Raw genomic sequence first — 21,713 nt, 5'->3', positions numbered from 1 at the left:
TGATACGTACTACACCGATGATAATGCTGCTCTCGACTTTGACAAACGAACACGCAAGATATCGGCTGATTGAAAAATACAGACCGACATACTTCGCGCAAGTACTTGATCAGCAACAATTCGTCGCTCGCGTTCGAGGGTAAGCGTCGATGATAATTGCCGCACGCGAGGAACGCATTTACGAGGCGAGTGCATCACGTTCCACATCGGTTGTTCCAGCCGTCCTCATTTGCCACTGGCTTCGTCTTCTACGTTTTCCGTGAACGCTTCCACGCGAGAACCAATCGAGAATGAGAGAATGAAATAGAGAAAGAGAATTTATCGGCCCGCGAACCTCATTCATCGCGAATGCTGTTATGTTTTTGTCAAATTGTCGGACATTGAACGATGAATGGTCGCACCACGCGTCAGTCATCCTCCCACGAAGTTCTTTTCAATTTCGCAGCGGATCGTCACTGTCAACAAAGCACACCGACTTTTCAACGACACGCGAATATCGCGAATATATTATTTGCGAATTTAATTAAGCCCACGCGTCACCCTGACAGTCAGTGGCGCATTAGCAATTCTATTTATCGTCTCATTTGTAATCTCGGGCGTAGCAACGAGGACCGCGAGAAGCGCAGTTCATCAACGTGTCGTCCTTTCGGCGAACTGAATTTACATTTATTGCCGTGTCTTCGTCGAATTCAATTGAAAATCTTTAAATAATCTCCCTGCGCGTTGAAACCTTTTCTATTTGGCATTTTTAAGATGCCGAGAAGCGTGATAAATTCTTCAAAAGCGGCGACGTCCAGGCTTGGCAAGGAAGCTTACTTCGAGGATTATTTTTTGTACGCTTCTCGCGCTAGACAGACGAATCGATAAAAATTCAGAACGTGCCCTGGCAACGGCAGGAAGTATTTTGAATGAGCAGGAAAACGGAGGTAGGTGAAAACCCAGCCAGCTGAAGGATGAAAACAAAATTCGAGAAGCTGCAGGAGCCAGGTACGAACGTGCTCGAACAGCTAAGCAGGTCAGATATGTAAGTCCTAGATAAATGTATATCGTTGCAATCTCTTCGAAATATTTTAAGATCCTTGCGGTTACGTATAGGAGTTTTTTTTGGAATACTTGTTATTCCCGACATTTATATTCCAGGTAGAAGTGAAGCTAAGGAAAATCACCCATAGTGAAAGTAGATCACTCATGTTGCAATGTTGAACGATTTCAACAAAACTGGTTAAACTGGCGACTAACAAAACGTGAATAACAAATTGACACGATCGTACGACAAGATAACTTTCAATATGCATGTAGATTACAGGGAAGATAAGTTCAACACGAAAACAGAATTAAACTGGAATTCATCTCGTTACTTTTAAATTATACGGCTGTGGTTCTAGCAACTTTAAATAATATATATAATTATTAATATATTCGAAGTACCTCGAACATCGACTCACATACGTTTGGCGAATGAATATGGAAGTAAAACATTCCGCTTGGGAAAGATGAAAATTAGGTTGTTTCGCGCATACCTTCGATGATATATATTGCTCGTTTCCGCCGTAATTTATAAATTTCTACGCAACCGTTCGCACGTTCCATAAATCGGTACGGACGTCTCCGCGCGTATGATTTTTAATTGGCGTCGACCAGGAAATATCGAATCGCGAGAAATCACTCGTTCCAGCATCCTGGAATCGTAATAAGCGTTTAATATATCGGAACACCGTGTACACCGTGTGCCGTGTGCCTTTCTAAATGCGTCGGAATGCCGCGAGGAATGTGAATAGGGAATTGAAATGACCGATTCAGTTGAAATTGCGACTAAAAGCGTAATCCGTCAATTAGACGGATGCTTTCTAGAAACTCGACACTTTGGAAAATTACTTCAATTAGCTGGAAATTATTCTGTAGCCTCATCTGCGTTGCTGCGAGAGGCTTACTCAGACGATTAATCCTGATTTTCTATTTCCTCGTTATACCATACGATCATAATTCAATTCTCTTTCGAGTGAATAGGCGAAGGCTCTTTTCACGTTCGCAGCTTCGAATTAAACGCGTTTCGAAACGCAAACGTGGAATTAGTAGCAACTCGTTCGTTGAAATCCAATTCATTGCTAGCTCCATTACGTGACAGGGCAACCTATTGTCATCTATTGTCACCGGATATCCGACGTTTCCTGTAGAACCCATGCAATTCGTTGTCCTACTATTTTCTAAAGGTTGAAAGGCCTGGCGTAGTGTACGTGAGACGCTTGAAATTCAATAGGAAAACCAAAACTCTGTATAGAGAGTGTTCTGCAAACACTCTGGTTTCCGATTGATCGCGCGTAATGCAGAATTATTTATTAATATCCGTGCAACATTTCTAACGGCCTCGGGACCAATTTATGGACAGGCGAGTGACATTTTCTGCTGATACGACAATTTCCTTGATTGAACCAGTGCACCGTTCACGTTCGTTACGTCGTAGCTGAATATGTATTTACGCTAATGTGCATTTTATTAAACGGGTGCAACAGTCGCTTAACCATCGATATTAAACTAAATTTACGTCAACGAACGAACACGCCGGTTGCGCTAATTTGCCGGTGCTCGTGTTATACGTGCCGGCAATCTTGTTACACATCGTGATAAAGTCAAGGCGAGCACCTGTTACTTTGATAAATTATTCCAACTATCGGTTCGACAGTTTATAACGGTGGATTACGCGCAATGGAATTTTCGAACCCGAAGAATGCGTCGAGAAGCACCCTAACGACCGTCTCTCTCCGCGTGCTATTGATTGAAATGCCACCCCCACTGGTTCGACGTTCGTGTAGGGGAGATTCACCCTCGTGCGACAGGAAACTCTAGTTCCGTGCAAAACCGTACAAATTATACGTTTGCATTTAGACAGTTATTAAAATACGATTAAAATAAAAAATGGAAATACAATTTTTGCTGTTTCTAGCAATTTGAAGAAAAAATTATTCTCTCGGAATATATATTGATTTTTATATAGTAATATAAAGACAATGAAATGTTAGAATTAGAATATAAAGTTATTGGGTATTAACCTCTCACGCTGGAATGACATGCCACGCACGTTGAGAATTTTTTATTCCAAAAATTGTAATATTTTCTCAGTTTTAAGTATATTTAAGTGAAACAAAATAGGCAAAACAAACAATAAATTTATCACCACTCAATAATTTCTATCCAGTGATATCATATCGACGAGTTCAAAATGATAGCGACGAATTGTTACGTATACGGTATGGTCACCCGTTATGGTCCGCAATCAGTTGCCAGCACAAGTGGCTAATATATTTATAAAAAATAATAGGGACAAATTGCGACGAATAATATGCTCTCTTTGCGCGTGACTTATTATGAGAAGTACAGACGTGATATTTTGAGGTAGTCCTCGTATTGATCGCGATGCTGCTTCACATCGGTGAGGGGAATTCACCCTTCACTTTTGCCAACTCGAGTGTCATATACAAAGTCAGCAAAAGGGTGGCGTGCCATTATATAATGAGACGGTGATATACCACACTGTTTGCAAACATATATTCCCCATATTTTCTAAATAACACCCCCTTTAATCGTGAAAATGCATCAGTATTTCGTAATATTTTACGAAAGTGCAAGAGTTCTTATATTTTTTCATACTCTTCTACATTACGTTATTTATCGCATATACATCTTCTAGCAAATTAATCACATCGGCGTTTCTCTTCGTTGTTTTCACATTCAATACGAATTGCCACGAACATCGGCTCTTCGCAAGGATTATGTCTGCGAAGAATCTTAACCAGCGTTTTCTAAAGGTTGCGACGACCTGATAATTTCTCTCATTAGCATTTTTCCACGGTGCGTGGAGATCGAAGATTTTGTCAGCGTTTTTATTATATTCGAGCCATACTTCTCACGCTGCACGCTCGAGCACTTACGAAAAGGAAATTCTACCACGACGGTACACACACGCGAGGCGTGAGAAGTTCTTCTTTTTTCTTCTCTCTCTCTCTCTCTCTCTCTCTCTCTCTCTCTCTCTCTCTTTTACGTCATACCGAGTTTCCACTGTATAAAAAATAAGGCGAACGGATGTCGGTGTAAAACGTGTCTCCGCAAGATTGCCACGAGCGAGAAGAATTTAAAAATTGACGACTCGAGCAACGTGTCCGCCAAAGAATCACCAGTGGCATCTGAATTATTTCTCCGATACGTGTAAATACGGTGACAATTCTCTGATAACGCGAATATTCGAGTAAGCTTGGAAAGAACTTTCAAAGTGAATTGCTAAAGAGCTTCGAAATTACGACTGGCAATTTTTTTAAATTCTTTGTCGCAAGATTGTATAACGTAATTCTGCGTCACTGTGGAAGCGTGTAAATTTGGAAGTCAAGCAAGTTTGAGGAAGACCTCAAGTTACTTCCAAATGCCTTACTTTCAAAAGAGGCAGCCTTTGAATAAAGTCTTTGAGAAGAGGATGAATGAAAGGAAATGCGAAGGAAAAGTGGCTCCCTGTAGGTGTGAAATAAGATGAGAGGAGACTGTTTGCACGAAACGAGAAAAAAAGACTGACTGCAATAACACTGCAAACAGGACGCAACATACCACACCTTTTCTATTAACGTTTCCCCCAGGTGTTGTAACAATTTTTTCCATACTTGCAAAAATATCCAGCGCATATCAAAGTGAAATTGATGAAACCAGGCTTAAACTAATATCGAGCTAATAACAAAGTTTAAATTTCCGATGTTACTCAACTTATTTTTCCATAATACCGAAGTTAATTACGCGCGTCTACGAAGTTGCACGCAACAGGTAGATCAATTAAAATTCTGGAAGTATGTAGCTATCACGTTGAAACTAGAAATTAAATTGAATCGATATTTCCTTTTTCTTTTTTTTTTTTTCTTTTTTTTTNTTTTTTTTCGCCTCCGAAAGGTTGTTCACGATGGGGAAAACTGGCGATACTTTGGCGAAAGAAAACAGTTGGACGAAACAATTCCTACGAATATTTTGTGTTTCGGACATAATGCTTGTTACATATATATATATAGAATGTACATGCTTTTAAAGACAATGTCTGAAACTCAGAGCGTCGTGATCAGATTTGACAGATAACTGTTCAGCAGCGCGTAATTGTCTACAGCGTGAAAACACTACGAAATACGTTTTCTTTTTTTTTTTTCTTTTCCCCTTTACGATAATTCACGTATTGTTCTGCAAGTTTAAAACCTACGTGCATGCGTACTTATATACACACACCTACGTGTACGAAGAATTTAATAATTTGATCGAACGATATGGAAAGACCACGAAATCACCAAAATTCGGTGCAACGAATGATTATTCCTATGGTATTTTGCCCCATCGTGAAGCTGGACCACGTAAAAGAAAACTGTTTGATGGAATTATCGTCCGCGTTATTAGACACGTTACGCTTCTCGAATAACACGATGTGCTTCATTGATGTTTCTCTTCTTCTTTTTTTTTTTTTTTTTTTTTTTTTTTTTCTTTTTTTTTTTTTTTTTTTTTTTTTCTTTTTTTTTTTTTTTCTTTTTTTTTTTTTTGAAATCCATAGGATGTTCCCTATTTATTCAGTTTCGTTGAACACAACGTTATTTAAACGCGACAAACGCAGTAGACAATGGGATCGCGATCGAAATACAAATTTTAGAGAATGCAGCAGCTGTCTGGATGCAACATTCGTTCCGGAAGATACAGTCGAAAGAATGCGGCAAGAGACCTCAATGCGAAAGAAACGTTGGAGAAGTCTACTCAAGCGAGAGAAACGCCAGAGAGAAAAAAAAAAGAATCCCGCGTTGCAGTAACATGACAACGAGGACATCGTACGCCTTCTTTACTCACAGTTTTCTCAACCGCATCTTGAAAACACATTCGTATCCGTGCTTTCGCATCGTGTTCACGCCCACGGAAATTTTCATCTCATTCTCCTACGATACGTGTGCGTTTATCGATTATCGGAATAATATTAGAAGATGAGATGAAAGTGAGAAGTGAGGTGAAATGAAGCCGAAAGGAAAGTGAATTAGTAATCGAACGAATCTTTACATAGAAATCGGTTGATCACTTGGAAAACTAAAGTTTGTCGACTTCTTACTCGCGGAATTTTGCACGATTATATTTCAGTGAACCGCGATCTTGTTTATTTCTCTTCGTTTAGAATTGAATAGACGCCGGTAAAATTCTGAACAGAGGATCGAGACGGAGAACAGATGTACTCTGTGCATGTACTACAACGTATACGTACGTATACGTGTTACGTAAACGTTTCCAACTGGGGTTATTGTAAAACGACAGGTGTTCGAGAATAGACTGAGAAGCTTCGTAATATTTAACGTATCACTTCGAAGCAAACCGAGACAATTTTTGTTCGAAATATAAATAAAGTCCAGCGTTAAGTAAAATCGTTTTGCGTAAAGTTTTCACGACGATTCGAAATTTCATCACGCGTAACACTGAAATTGTGCAATAGCCGAAGCAGAGATCACGACGATTGATTTTTATATAACAAAATGGAAACATTAGGCCTGGAACGTCGGGGACATTAGTAAACGTGGATGGTATTACGATCGATGAAGCTTCCATTGATTTCCCCCGTTGATGAGATTACAAATGCAGTCAGGTGCATCCAGCCGATCTCGCGGTTCGAAATGTTCCAGAGAAAGTCACGGTAGATCGAACAACGACTACCCGTGCAATTTAATAGACCGTTCGAAAGTCAACGTTTCCGCGGGCACAAAAGATATTCTGGTCTCTTTAAACCAGGTTACATTTTCACCGTGAAAATGTTGAATTTCGCTTCGCCAACGATTCTCATTGAGATCGCTCAAATCGACCAAAACCGGACGACAGAGGATACACGTAAGGGATATGAGGATATAAAGTAGGTACTTTGTCTTCCGTAATTAAGAGTGACCCAGTTTCTCCAAACGAACGAGGCAGCTTTCTCGATATTAATACGTTCGATTGAAACACCTCATCTTTTTAAACGCCACTTAATGAAGGAAGGAGAGTTAAAGTTATGGCGTCATTAATGAACAAAAACATTGGCATCGCTATATCCATCGTCGTACGTATAAACTCTTTTCAGCATAGAACCTGAAATTGATGCAAAAATAATTTCTGGAGTACAACCATATTATGAAAAGAAAGGACAAAAATTTCGGTTCTTTCGTTAATTTTATGAAATTCATGTACGAAAGAAAATCGATATCGAAACAATTTTCAGTCCCTTTTCGCGACAACAGGCATGTATTTAAATTTTATCAAAAAAATTAACTAATAATGAAGAATTGTATGTTAACCGTGCCACTGTTAATTTTTCTTCATCAGCGAAATACGAAATCCCAATGCATTATGCAGCATTATCGATTGTAACGCTACAAAGGAAAGCGAGGCATTGTCGCTAGAGATAATAAATCGTGGAAACGGATACAGCGGGTTTGCGCGTTACATCATCCGGCAGGGTAAGCTGCAAGAGACTTTCGTGTTCCGCGTTCTACAATTTCATTACCGTTCAATTTGTACGCCAAGACAGAGAGAAACACGGTATATCGACTCGTGAATATTGGAGCCGTAATGGATGTTCCAGACAGGCTTTCCGCTCGGCGCGTAGGCTTCGAGAGACCGTCTGAGACTCGCATGAACGAACTCGTGACTTTGGTGTAAATCGTACGGTGGCGCCTAAGGCGAAAACAATAGACAAGTTTCTGTCACATCAGTCTGTGGTCTTCCGTCACAAATCTGCCTAGTGCGCATAAACGTACGTACATTCTGCAGCAACACAAGCCTCTGAGTCTTTGTCAGCGTGGTAGTGTAAAACCTAACCAGCTGAACACGACGAACTTTCATGAGAATGAATAAATTCTAGCAATTTGCGATTGTACTTGAATCGTTTCTCAATCATCTGTATACTAAATTTCTTTCTTTCGATACATAAAATTTACTGTTCAAGCAAAAGTTTAAAAGGTAAATCAACTTATGGCTAACCATGTTAATTAGCTGTAAAATAAATTATAAAGTTGCTACGAAAAGCATCACTTGATCAAGAATCACTATGAAATATTTAGTTCAAGAAGGAACAAATCGTCCTTGGAAAAGTGTTAATTGATCGACTTCCATTTTCTGGCTTTAGCAACTGCAATAAATACTTTTCTTATTATTTCATCGTTGCATCGATCGAAACAAGCCGAGTAACTCGTCCTCGCGTACAAGGATTATCTCAAGGCGAAATCAGCTTGCGCGTCGATTTACCGCGATCAATCTTCTGCAAATCCGATTAATAAAAATACAGAGAAAATAAGGAGTTCTACAGAGCTGATGCTGGATGAATCACCGGAACAGTTTGCGTCATCATCATGAAATAGTTCGAATGACGAAGACTAATTACTATTGAAGTGCAGACAAATTTTCAGGCAGATTCTAGTCTTTTTTCTTATGATAAATTTCAGAGTGAAAATAAAAAGAATAAAGAAAATATAAAATATTCACAACGTTTAACGAATGAAAGTCTCAATTTTACTATCGATAGATCTCGATAGATTCTATTTTCTTTTTCTTTGTTTTTATTCATAAAAATATAAATTTGCATAAACAGCATGATCCGGTAATTGGTGATCATATAACGCAACATCTGTTTATCTTTTTGTCTCATGCAACACTGTTGTATGACATGTATAAGCAGATTGACATGGTTCGTCAAAACTGAGAGACAATTCTCTGCAAACACTGTCTCTTGTTTTCCATTCCAATTGAAGACAAATGCAGGCAAATATTTGTCCGCGGACTACTACTGGACTCGCGCAATATTTTGAGTCTCGTGGTTCGCAGACTGTCCGCCGGCTACGTATGCAAATTACCTCACCGGTGTTCGTTTGTAAATCCGTGGTTCAAATCAAACATTCATCATTCGCAACTCCAAAATTAAATTTTTCATCGTTTGATGAAATTCTATCGTTCCTGCACTATCACAAGTTAGAATCAGAAGCTTGAAAACGTTCAGCTTGAAGATCAATCAACTGGAATTCTCACTTAAAAATCTATTTAACTTGCTCTGTCAACACGTTAAGATACTCTTCAAACTGACTGCGAGTCGTAGCGTTCGAGCACAGTGTGTAACTAGCTGTCGAATGTACAAGCTTCCCGTATTGTCGCCTCCGATTAATTTGTAACCAACTGTCGGCGAGCTTTTTGCAGCAGCGACGAGGCGCAAAGCAGAGAAGCAACGTGTGTTCTATCCTAGCGTTGCGGTGTACGGTCATCGTCGTGCGTCGACCTCTTCTGGTCTACTTAGAAGAGGCTAAGTGAATTTATTAAACTGATAGGGCTCGCGTCGAAGAAGAAAGTGTAATCGTCGTAAAAGCGGCTGTGGAACCCGTTGACCCCTTACTTGCTCGTAACGACTGGCTGCGAAAAAGCAAGCGATTTCTCTGTTCGTTTGTGAAATCGGAGCACTCGCTACGGTGTCCATTGTTGCGAAATTGATATTTTCACCGAGGAGAAGGATTTAAGGGTGCATCGTCGGTCGCAAATACGGGGATCAGACTCGGGTGAAAGCACGAAACGACGTTCAATCGAGATTTAGAACGATCAACGAAACAATGCTTTCGATTCTCGTTACTTGATGGCGTGTACTGTTGCTCCAGAGTTATCATTATTCAAGTCGTACAATTCGAACAAATTTAGTCGTTCACTTCAAAACCATCATTTTTATCCAATCTTGACGTACATGAAATTAAAATTGAGATTTTTAATCAGTACAAAAGAAGAAGCATCGAAGAGCAATAATATGCAAAATTGTGAAATTTTTAACACTGTAATTTTCAAACGCCTTCGGTAAAAAGTAGACCGCTCGAGTGGAAAGTACACGATCGAATTGTTCGCGGCATTGATCTGCAAGTCGCGTAGAATATTCCTCAACTAGCAACCACGTATCTCCTAAAATCGTAGTGGCAGAAATTTTGATTCAAAACGGTCGGTTCGGACTCGTCCAATTAGAAAGTGACACGAAGTAGTCAGAAGAGTGAGATACGTTCGATAAGCATCAGATTCGATTTAATTAGCCATCAGCGTGCCTTTTCCATGCAAACGACCTGTAAATTCGCACACAGTGAACACACACACACACACGCGCGCGCGCGCGCGCAGAACAACCAGAACAAACCGTAGGACGGCACGATCGGCTTTCTAAATTTGTATCAAACGGCGTCACTTTCACCACGTGATCGATAAATCGCAGGATGCAACCCATTGGTACCCACGAGAGAAAACAGAGCCATGATCAAACGATTTTTCGCAACTGCACCGTCGCCCGGAGTCGCCTGCGTGGATCGATAAGCTCTGGAACAGAGCGGTTTGATCCGATGATCTATCGCACTCGGGAAGATGGATCCACGAGACCGTGGTTTGTTTCGAGTCCCCTTATAAAGATTAAAGGCTAAGCCAATCAGAGTTCTAGTATCAAGCTAGTTTCACAATCAAAACTTACTGTACATACACACACACACATACATAGCAGGATAGCTCTATATTATACAACTTCGATTGCACGAGTTATGAGATAATCTTGATGGTGTTATGCAAAGAGTGATATAGTAACATTGACTGAAAACTGTTAAAAGGTATGGATCGAGGTTGATGATAGGAATGAAGAAGTATCGTCGGGAAAAAACTGATCCGATTTATGTGAATTATCGTAGACCATTAGTTATGAAGTAACAGGAGCATTCTATACTGTAGGTACTTTATAATACATTCTATACTGTAGGTACTTTATAAGTATATAGGAATTATAATTTCGAATGTTGAAATATGTTGTATGTTTATGCCTCGCAATACGTAGAATTTTTGCATCGAGATGTGTTAACAGGAGAGTTACGAAATGATTTCCGAGTTAAATTGCCAATCTCTACGTCGAAACGTTTTGCAACTACATAAACTTTACATCAGATAATGATGCGCGTTTATCGTCGAATGAATACAACGATCGTTCTCGATTAAAAAAGAAACAAAATCCTTTTCGCAAAAGTATAGTGGATAGAAATGAAAGTTGAGTACAGAAATTATTTATTTTTGATAATTTCTCACATCTCTGAAATTTAGATTTAATTTTAAATTTAGGTTTAATTTCTTTACTGGATACTTTCGACAATTATCTTCCCTCTCTATAGCTTTGAATATGAAAGAATGTTGCTAAATATTGGGTTCATCAATTTTTTAACAAATCACAAAGTAAACCGATAAAAAATCAGTAAATCGTATTTGTATGCACAGAAAAATATTTATTTTTCTTGTCGATCGTCAACCGTTTGTAGAATCATTTTATTAAATTTCATTTGTTAAATTATTTAATCAGTTCACTCTTACGATATGGAACATTCTCCAAGGGAATCATAAACAGCCATGCTTACTTCGTAAAGTCACGTTTCTTAAACAAGCAATATTTAATCATCGAAAGAATCGAAAGAACAAACACTTCGTTGTGTCGTAAATGCTGCTGGCAGCGGCAGACGGCCCGGTCGCAGCAAGAAGATTTAACTACGTCAAATTCCTCAAATTAAAAGCGATCCTCTGCCCAAGATTAGACCGATAATCTCGACGGCGCGACTCGAAAGATTCTCCGGGAATCCTTGAAAACCCTACAACGTCCACAGAAAATTCCACTCGGCACTTTACCAGGAAACGTAACTATGTTTACCCTGTAGCTTTCACAATACCGTACACACTCGCTAATCAAGCCACATTAGAGCCCTCTCATGAGAGTCCGTCCGAGGTACTTGCACCAGGCGCATACCGGCCACTCAAGAATCAAGAACGTTCCCAAACACGCCGAAACCCTTTTCGAGTACCAGTTCCACGGTCGGAGAGGAGCGTGGAAACTCCAAAGCCAACGGCAATTAATCACGTTAAAGCTGCAGACTCGACGAATACGACGATCTCGCGGCTGCTCCAACAGCGAGTCCGTACAACGCGCAGAAGAAACACAGAGGCCAGTGCTCTCGCTGCGATACTCCCGACGATACTCTTCGCCCGCGTCACGAGGAATCCTGTTTTCCATCCATCCATCCATCCACGGATAGCTTCGTCGTCCTAATGCCGCGCTCGATGGAGATGCAGCAGCGTAGCGCGGTTCAGGTTTATCGAGAGTTCTCTCGGACGTTGTAACGGCACTCGAAACGTCGGCTGTTGCGCGTCTCCCTCGTTTCATCTCCTCCGGCAAGGCTCTTCGCCTTCTCTGCCTCTTCAGCTCGTACGCACGCACGCACGCATGCATGCCAGAGTAGTATGATTCGTACGCACGTCTCACCTACACACCGGTGAACGAGCCACGCCGGCGACCGGTTTCCATCGGGCTCCAAACAAACACACGTCGACCGACGACAACGGTAAACCGATCTTCGTCGCGTTTCGTGAACCCCCGCGACCGTGTTTTCAGAGCTCGCGCCCTCTTCGCCATCGCTTCGACGCTTTTCGAACGGGGGAGAAGACTCGCGAATTTACGAGGCGAGCCCTGGCGAGTTTTTAAATTATTCGCAAGTCGGCGAAATTCGGGGGAAGCCAAGCACACGGTCGTTTGTGCTCCGCCAACGATCCGCGTGCGCATCGAGCCAACTTCTTTGTTATCCTGCGCCGCAACGAGGGTGCGTCGGGATACACCGGTGGGTTTGCAAAGTGGGAAGAATGGCGGATCCTTTTTTTCTGAGGAGGGGGAGAATTCGTGGCTGGAATTCTTTTCTTTTTTTTTCGAGTAGCGGAAGATTCGTTTCTGTTTGGACGTTTTTCACGATCGGTCTGCAGAGTAAACCGGTCGCCGCGTGTTGTCACGGATTTCCACGCTGCGAGAGGGGTTAATTGAGAAGGATGCTCTGCAACATTCTTGCACGTATTCCTGTTTTGCAAACGTTCGAACAGTTATTGATAACCGTAAATTGCTGATTAGCCTTCTTCGCTAAGTGATCGGCGCTAAGTGGGGCTGTTTTTAAGCGCCTGTTTAATACAGGGAGAAACAAACACACGGCGGATAAGAAACGAGAGACACAATGCTAATTAGTCGGACGTAAATCAACCGTGCTAGGACGGAATATTTAATTAGATTTGGATCGGCGAAACACGTGCATGCCAGTATCCGTATCGTGAAAAATACGCGGAGCAAAACGATTTTTGTACGATACAAGTCCAGACAACGAACAAATAAACAAAGATGTATTTACGAAGTTATACATAACACTTATCCGAGGCTGCTTGCAAGCGACGAACGGTATATCGGATCGAGAAATGTTCACGACTCCGGCGTAGGCTGACAGATTACAAAAGCGTTTCGTTGAATTAAAGTTTAATGAGAGACAGCGTTTCCCCTGGTAACCGCAATCTGGTTGCAAGACTTGCCAATGAATAGTACGGAATGACGATTAAAAAATGCCGGAGCTGTGTTTAAAATTAGTTGTTTTGAACGGTACTTCGACCGAGTCGCTCGATTAAATAATTGTTTCCACAGGCTAGTCACGATCCATTTTTAAACTAAACTCTTTCAAAAACCGGTCGCAACGTCCGTTGGAAATATTCACGGAAACTAAAATTTGCTCCACCGACGTCGACGGTAACACGTCGAAAGTAAAGATCTTGTCGGACAGTGGCTTGCGAAAGTATCTGAAAGCTTTCATGTTTTATTTTATTGGCATTAAAATGAGATTCCACTATCAGTCTGAAACTGTGTGCATGGAAGTTACAAGATATTCATTGTCTTAAATACACAATATTTATACAATATAAAGATTTTATTTACTACTAAATGATACACTTATATGTGTACCATATCATTAATATAATCATGATAGTCGAGACTCGTTACACTGCTAATAAAATTTAAAAACGTTTCACAAAGTACGTATTTCTGGAATTATCGAATAACTTTCTCTTCTGTATCAAAGAAATATTAAAATGTGCGTTCGACTGAGTTAAATTATACGACCTGCGTATAATTTATATACGACTGTATATATGATTTATATACGAATGTATATATGATTTGCAAACTGGAAGCCTTATTGGTAGTAACCGCTGAGGATGTTTCTCGCATTTTATTTGCGGATTAGTCAGAGGGTGACTACGTGGGATGCCCTACAAAACATCTTCTGAATCATTCGCGGAGAGTGAGAAAGCCTCAGCTGTTACTAGTTTTAGACCGCTTGTCTCCTGAGGAACGTTCGCATTTGCGCGACAATTCAAATGGTGTTTACCACGCGACACTCATGGCTAACAAGTGGATACGCAAGACTCGGTCAAATAAGTAACTGTTGTCCGCTTTGGTTCACCGTGGCCGACAAACAGATGAATTTAAATGCCAAAGAGGACGTTGAGCTCCGATTCCAGTACGAGTCTCGATAACTTATCGACGCGCGTCTGCTACTGTTTCAATTTGTTAACGATTGAAATGATCGCGAGGCATTTCTGCTCGAACATGTGACAGGCATTAAATCAACAAATGGTTTCCGATTCGTAGAGAAATTTAACATCGAAAAGCTCGGTCGTCTAAATGTTCGTAAAATTGGTAAGTTTATCCAGAATGCGCATATGACGTGCGAAAAAAATTTTTTCTAACGACTCTGCTTGAATGACAAGCATATATTTAATTTATGTCGATTAACGTGTCCTCGCATGTTTGTATAATTAAATTCATTTGTGCTGGATGCTTAAATTTGAGCTGTCCTCCCTCTTCGACGTGTTAAAGGGAAATAATTTTGTACCAGCTGTGTGGACAAAATTAGAACACAACTATCTCTACGAATACGACATTTCATCGCCGGTTATAAATGACTCATGTCCAGAGACTACCGCCAGCTATTTTCAACTCCGAAAATTTTTCGTTGTCACCGTGCCACGATAGGTCAATGTGAATCGTAAACAAGCAGGCTCCAACGTGAGCCTGTCCGAATGTCGACAAATGATAGACGATCGAGGTAAACATTAGGATAATAACGTTGATACGGATCGCGCGTGTGCGACAATCGAAGCAGCTGCAACGACCGCTGCTGCGTGAAAAATAATCAGAGGTAGAAATGGTGAAATACAGGATGACACGGATAGAAAATGGACGCAAGCGACGCTAATAAATTACTGTCCGTTCGACGAAAACATCCTCGCCGCTTTCTTCCTCGAAATAACGAAATAAATTCGGCGAGCCGCCGAACAGGCAAACAGCGCGCGTATCTGTCGGTCCAAATTGCACGAGTAATCGTAAGAAAATATAAACAATACCCCGTTGAAAAGTGTCCAAGCGATTAAATGTATCGCGAATAGACGGTGGACGCGATTTGGCCGATCAGCTCTAACATTCCGCGTAATTTCGTATCTCGAGGGAACTCGTTGTATAAGTGTCAACACGTACTTAAGGAGAAAATTTCATACGACACGAGAGAGAGAGAGAGAGAGAGAGAGAGAGAGAGAGAGAGAGCTGGTGGGTTTCACAAAGGGTTTCACTGGTGGGCTTAGCAAAGCCAACTATTTACGCGTTCTAGACGGACTCCGGCGACGACTTGCATTGCGATTTAAACGGCCATCAATTACAGATCACAGGCTGCGATCAGGATCACTGCGTGGCCACTTAGTACGAATACTCTGTGCACGAGGGCCGATCGATAAATATAACTTCTATTTCCGGCATCGCTACAAAAGCTTCTCCGCGCCTCTCTAAATCGCGAGTCCATTAGGAACCCCGGTCGGTTCTATTTTACGGGCAAGAAGATTAAACTCGATCTACTCGACGAATGGAAACGTCGATGCTTCGAGCGTCGCTGACCGACCGGTATTTTAGAAAAACGTTCCACCGTAGAGCCGATCGGTCGAATTTGAAATCGGTCAAGCCGTAAACTGGTTTCCTCGAGACGTTCTACGTCGGATGTAGAACGTTCGATTTTAAGATGCAAGACAAATTACACGGCTGGCACACCGTGGGGAACTGGCGTGCAATTCCAATGCAATCCGAATGCAATTCAGCCTGGTAATCTACGATCAATTAAACGGCCTCATCGAGGAGCTCCGTTTCTACGATTCTGGTCTTCAACGTCCGGACTCGGTCGGCCGAGCTGCAACAACGCTCGCGTCGTAATTACGCCGTTTTAGAAACGATCGTTGTAACCTCGATTACGTGCGCACACGTTTTGAACGCGACAGCCGAGGTAAGAACACGTTTTATTCAAGGTCCTCGCCGACCTCGCCGCGTCGCGTTCTCGGTCGCGACGTTTCATCAACAGTCGTTGATCAATCTCCCGTAACGATTTTGCTTGCGACACTTGCGACAATGCAATTCTCAACAGCGACAGACGGAGAAAGAAGAAGGACAATGTCTATAGAATCGGAGAAAATCCTCGACACGACACGTCCTCTGTCTCGAGGATCAGTATCGGAAGTCGTCCTACCTTTGAGAAAAGTTCCCGTCGCGGGACGTCGAGTAATCCACAGGCAGAGGCAGAGGGTAGAAATCCACAAACGGAACAGCCCCGTGCTCGAGGATGAGAAGTTGCTTGTCCACCAACAAATCGTACTGCACTACTAATTGTTCGTTCTTCGGACAACGCGCGTGTTATCCGTTCGGAGCACGAGCGGGCTTTTTAAATCGGTGCAACACTGAACCGCGGGCTCTTGCTCGGACGCGAGTGGCAGCGAGCGGGGAAAAGAAAATCGCGCGCGATAAAAGAAGAGAAAGAAAGAGAGAAAGAGAGAAAAAGAGAAATTGGGAGTACGCAGCCACCTACTGGGACCGAGCGTTGCGAACAACGGACTGCGAGACGATGGAAATTGACCGACTGAACCGGCTCACCGTGAGGGACTGACGATGCTGTTCGATTGCTAGCTGCTCGTTCCGCAGCCTCTGCGCTCGGCTCTCGACGCGAGTGTTCGACGCCCGTCGACTACCTCCGGCTAGCTTCGACCTTTCTCGAGTCCTGAGTCGAACGTTCGCCGCGGACAAAGAGGGAGAGGGAAGGAAGCAAGGGGGAAGAAAATAGTGATAGAAGGCTGGCCACAGGCTTGGCAACCTCGACGAACTTTTGCTCGGGTCGAGGCCGTACGAGCGTTTCTGTTTTTCGTGCTGGAATTAAAGAGCCTCCTTCGGGATCGGGCCGATGATAACGCACAATGCATCGGCACGTTCCCTCCTCTTACGCAAGCGATCGAATTCTCTGGTAGCTTCGGAAACTCCCGACCTCCGCGGCGGCGAACGTGATCCGAATCGCTGGACAGAGGCCAGTGTAAATATTTTTCTATTCTTAAAAATAGAAATCTGATATTTGACTATCGATAGACATAGGAAACGATTGCTATGCGAGTGATAGTGGATCGGGTCATTGCCATGGAACTCTGCACTTTGACCTCACGTGTTACTCCAATCTGAGTTGTAGATGCGACTATGTCTTTTTCGTTTTGCTTGTCAGTTCGAACTTATGTAAGGTTCGTGTCAAACGTCTATTGCGTGTTCGTACGAATTGCATTATCTGCAGTGTACGAAGATCACAGGGAAAATTAAAATTGGATTTTGATATTAGCTACGTAGATACATGCACGAACCATCCTTTTTTAAATATTGATCGTCGTGGCAATAGTAATTATTTTTTTCCTCTGCTAAATATTAGAGATTCACGGTCTATTGAGATATATTAGCAAAATATATCACTGCAGACACCGTATAACGTTATAAATAAAGTAATATTCAACAAAATTTCTCTATGCGACTTTCATATATTTCAGCTACAAGAATAAAATTGACGTTTTTATAAAAGGATTGAGAAACGACGCGAATCTCATTGAAACGCCTCGTTTGTATTCAGCTCACGAACTTGTATCAGTTCGAAGGCTGTGAAATTACGTCGGAAGAAACCGGTAGCAAAATAAAGCGGTACTCTATTTCATTAATAATAGAGTAGACGAGCGGCGTGTTCCTTTCAGATTAAATGCCGTCTAGGATCGGAGAAATAGTCAAGGTCAGGACGTTGCCGAGATTGAACGATCAACGTTGGATTTATTACCAATTCCACGCACCGATTTAGGGCGTTCCTCGTGCGGAAAAAGGAAATGAGGAACGAGTACGGCCGCCAAACATCCTGACACGTTACACAGGCTCGAGCTGGTAAGAAAACTTGCCCATCGAAAGTCGATGGGAAATAGAAAGTACATAATGTCATCGTTGTCCTCCAGGTTTGTCGGTGAAACGTCGAAGAAGATACTACGCGTCGCACGTGCAAAGGTCTCGACGAAAATGTTGAAATTTACCGCGTATACTCGCGTTTGATGTGTGGAGTGCGATCGATGTATTTTGAATTTCTAATGCAAATGCTACCAATCTCGTGCAGATTTGTTGCAACATATACCTGGCCTTTACTAGTACGATATTCGTAATTGACAATTAGAAAGTAATTACGAAGCAAGGTTACTTACTTTTCAATCTTTTAAATTTAATTGTAAATAAGAAAAGACTGATGACTGAAAGAATGATTCTACGAAGTAAAAAAGGATGCTGTTTCGAACATCTGGATGAATCAAGCGAACAGAGGGATGCGAACGGAGTAAAACCTAAATATTTTTACTGCCGTGAAACTCGGGCCTGCCTTGTATCATCGTCGTCTTTAATGACTGCGTTTGGTCCGTGCCACATTTAGACGAGAAAAAGTGTAAACCAATACGAAACCACGCAGGTTAATAATACTTTTTTATGAACTACCGTGGAAGTTCATTATTATACATTTTATCGTCGATTGTATCGTTTTGGTTCGCCAACATCATCTAATTGGAACTAGAGAGAGCAAGTGTAGTAACAAAAATTTCGTGATAATCTATAATTAAGTATCCCAGGAACTATAACTCTCGATAACCGCAATTAAGTCTTCTTTCGTATTCATTTTGCTAATTGTAATTAATGCTAACTCGTACTTCGAATATTATCTTTTAAATGAAATTCTTTTTAAAATGCCGCAAGTAACTTGAGTATAACGGGTGACAGCCACGCAAGTCGTATTTAACGTGGTTTCATTAAAATCTGACTCAAATAAACGCGAATTCACATCGGACGCGATATTCTGGCCAATAACGTTTCTGGGGTTCCGCTCGTTTGCAACATCTCGTACGTGACTGTAGAAAATTCATCGCAACCAAAAAATACCAAAAAAGACACACGGCGTATGTAAACGAAATGGTCGATAATCACGGTGCATTTCTGTATAATTAACTAGTATCTTTTGCCGCGTGTTACACGCAAGAACCGGTAACAGATGGTTCAAAGACGTGGTGCGTCGTTGAGGAATCTCTTTGACGTTCTATTAGTCATTACGACGATCGTGGCGATTAAACGGCTTCTGGAAAATTCATTGCAACGAGACGTATTATATGCAACGTCTCTACATCTTCGTCGAGTCTCGTTATTATCCCATTAAACGTAGCAACGTTTTTTATTTGTCTGTTTGGGTCTGTTATGATAATCGTTTAAACCGAGAGAGAGAGAGAGAAAGAGAGAAAAATCATTGCGACGACGACGCGACCTGCCATGTTAATCTTTGATCTGTTAACCTCATTATTATGCGTTTATTGATCAGCTGTCTTTGATAATTAAACCGAGATTCCACTTGCGAAATCGTCGTACCACAATACTGTCGTCTGTCGTCGATAATGCAACGCAAGTATTTTTTACGTGAAAGATATAAATCGTTCGTGATTGTCCGTCACGATGTAAATCGATTTTTCGTCGAACGAAAAATAAACGTTGAAGAAGGAGTAGAAGAAACAGTAACTTAGAAAGCTGCTGGATGCCTGAAAGGTTTCAGGTTAATTTACGAAAAAAGATTCAACGCTCTCCTGCGGCGTGCTCGGTACCTCGGTATCGTGAAAGATCTACGCGGCAATGTAAACCAGACGAGAAGACTGCACCGGGAATGGATGGAATCAGGTTATCTGGTTGTTTGTCTAACAGGTGGATATTTTGTGGCCTGGTAAACACGCGACCCGATAACGGTGGCCCTCCTAAGCGTATCGCAGATAACAGCCGAAAGGGGATCGTTGTTGCACCCGTTGGCTCGCCGCCTGTAATTTCTCTCGCCACACGAAGCAATTAAACATTCCTCCGGTGGCCGAGAGGGACTCTCCGGCGTTTAGGTCGGACAGAGCTCCCGTGTTCCGAACGACGCAATTTTTGTTTTTCCTACCTGCCTTTTCCCGCCTCGTTCTTCTTCACCGCCTGTGTGTTCGGTGTTTCTCGCCCTCCCGACACACGGGTCGGCGAAACCCGCTATTATCTACACGAGCGAAAAAACGACGAGCATTAATATATATTCAGCAGATCCTACCACGCCGCCGCAGATCATTATCCCGGCAACAGAGGACGGATAATCCACCTTCCGCCGCGGTTCATACGAGCCTTTGTTGGCCGTTTATTTGACGCTGCTTTGTATTCGAACGTCTCGCGAGTCACGAAAATCGATACGATCGGGCATCATCAAGTTTCGCCGTTATTCCTGATTCGTGTAAAATGTTCGGTATACAGCGTCGGTCGTAAAGGATTTAACGCCACATTCGAAGATTACGGTTTCGTTCTGCATGAATTTACTCGGCCAAAGGAACCGCAAGCACACCGATGTAATCGACGGAAAGTTTGATCGCTGCCCATTTAAAATTTGGCGGGCTGTTATTTACGATCGGTACTTTCGTCATACTTTCGTTACAACGTTACCGCGTTTTTCATTTCCGTATTCCGTTCCATTCAAACGGAACCGCGCGAACTTGTATTCTAAAAATGAAACAGCCTCGAAACAGACACGAAAGATTCGACGTTTGCTGTGCCGAGCCGAAACGTTAGAAAAAGTAGAAACGTCGCACATCAAAGAGTTTCTTCGCCTTCGTTTCTCCGAGCTTTCGTACGGGTACGAGCATCCCGTTTCCAGGAACATCCATTAAAGGAGTAACGCTCGTACCTTCTTTCGCGCCATAGAATGTAAATGAAAATATACTAGCTGTGTTTTATCCGGTGTTTGGTCGGGCGATCGTATGTCTCTGCAAACAATCAGTAACGTCGAAAATATCGAGAGCCACGCGTTATACGCGCGGAGAGACGTTTGTCGAGAAAGGAAGACAAGGGCGAAAGGCGAGCCAGATGTATATACGCGCGCATAGTCAAGGAGGGGTCGAAATTATCCCGGAGGAGAGGCTACGTCGGTGCCTGTGGGCCCTCTCGCTTTAAATTACACCAGGAAGATGGTGGGCCCTCCCCCCTCGCCCCGACCATCTGGACCCTTTGTTTCACTCGGAGCTCGTCCTTCCCCAAGGCACGCGATACGTACGTCTCAGAATCTCCTCCTTGGCAACTGAAAATAAAGGACACCAGCGTGTTCCTCTCTTTGCTCTGGCCGAGCATCACCGAGGGAGAGAAGAGCTTCTCGGAGGATATAGCGGCCGAGGGACGACCGAAAGAAACGAGAATGTTGAGCGTCGTGTACCTACTAGGATTTTTCAGCCGTTTTTTGCCCACCGTCACACTAATTGCTTTAATTGCAAGGGGAATGTAACCACGCCACGTAGAATGGCGTCTTTACGTTCTGACCTGGCAAAAAGATCATGGCCATCTTGCACGGGACCTTTACATCGTTATCGTACCTTGGATTTCCGAAAATTGGAGGCTTTGCAGCGACAAGAAAGATATATCTCAACCATATTTATCAAAGACAAGAAAAGAT

At 42.2% G+C, this 21,713-nt stretch overlaps 1 protein-coding gene across 4 annotated transcripts in view; it reads right to left on the bottom strand.

Moving 5' to 3' along the window:
- LOC122526851 (LIM domain only protein 7) overlaps positions 1–16,874 on the bottom strand; it is a 159,713-nt gene extending 142,839 nt beyond the window's left edge. For 2 of the 4 annotated variants that reach the window (XM_043650446.1, XM_043650444.1), the window contains exon 1: positions 16,419–16,873. The gene's annotated coding sequence lies outside the window, so the exon portion shown is untranslated. Of the gene's footprint in view, positions 1–16,418 lie in introns of all 4 variants that reach the window. The other 2 variants (XM_043650448.1, XM_043650450.1) reach the window with 2 other exon arrangements.
- Positions 16,875–21,713: the final 4,839 nt, after the last annotated feature.

The sequence above is a fragment of the Frieseomelitta varia genome, unplaced genomic scaffold, assembly GCF_011392965.1.
Source record: "Frieseomelitta varia isolate USP_RPSP 00005682 unplaced genomic scaffold, Fvar_1.2 scaffold_198, whole genome shotgun sequence".
Lineage (NCBI taxonomy): Eukaryota > Metazoa > Arthropoda > Insecta > Hymenoptera > Apidae > Frieseomelitta > Frieseomelitta varia.
Note: the sequence above shows the minus strand (reverse complement) of the source record. Positions and strands in the feature narration are given on the sequence as shown.